This window comes from Camelus ferus, chromosome 33 (genome assembly GCF_009834535.1).
Source record: "Camelus ferus isolate YT-003-E chromosome 33, BCGSAC_Cfer_1.0, whole genome shotgun sequence".
NCBI classification, from domain to species: Eukaryota; Metazoa; Chordata; class Mammalia; order Artiodactyla; family Camelidae; genus Camelus; species Camelus ferus.
This window is the reverse complement of record NC_045728.1, coordinates 12067273-12067524: the sequence shown is the minus strand read 5'-3', so window position 1 is coordinate 12067524 and position 252 is coordinate 12067273.

Here is a 252-nt window from a genome sequence, read left to right as displayed (position 1 = left end):
CGGTTGGGACATGTGAGGTAATCCCGTGTATAAACAACGAGGCAGAACTAGCCGGACCTGTCCCTCGCCCCTCCTCCCAGGCCATCCCAGTTACTCAGCGAATACCAAATACCGGGAGTATGAAGCTACCTTTATTCCTAAAGCTGCCCCCATGGAGTCAGCTGTGGCGAAACCAGAGGTTCCAGACTGCCTCTTTCAAAGGGGGATTCTGGGGGGAAATGGCCCAGGCCCTGTGAGGACGATCTCAGCCCT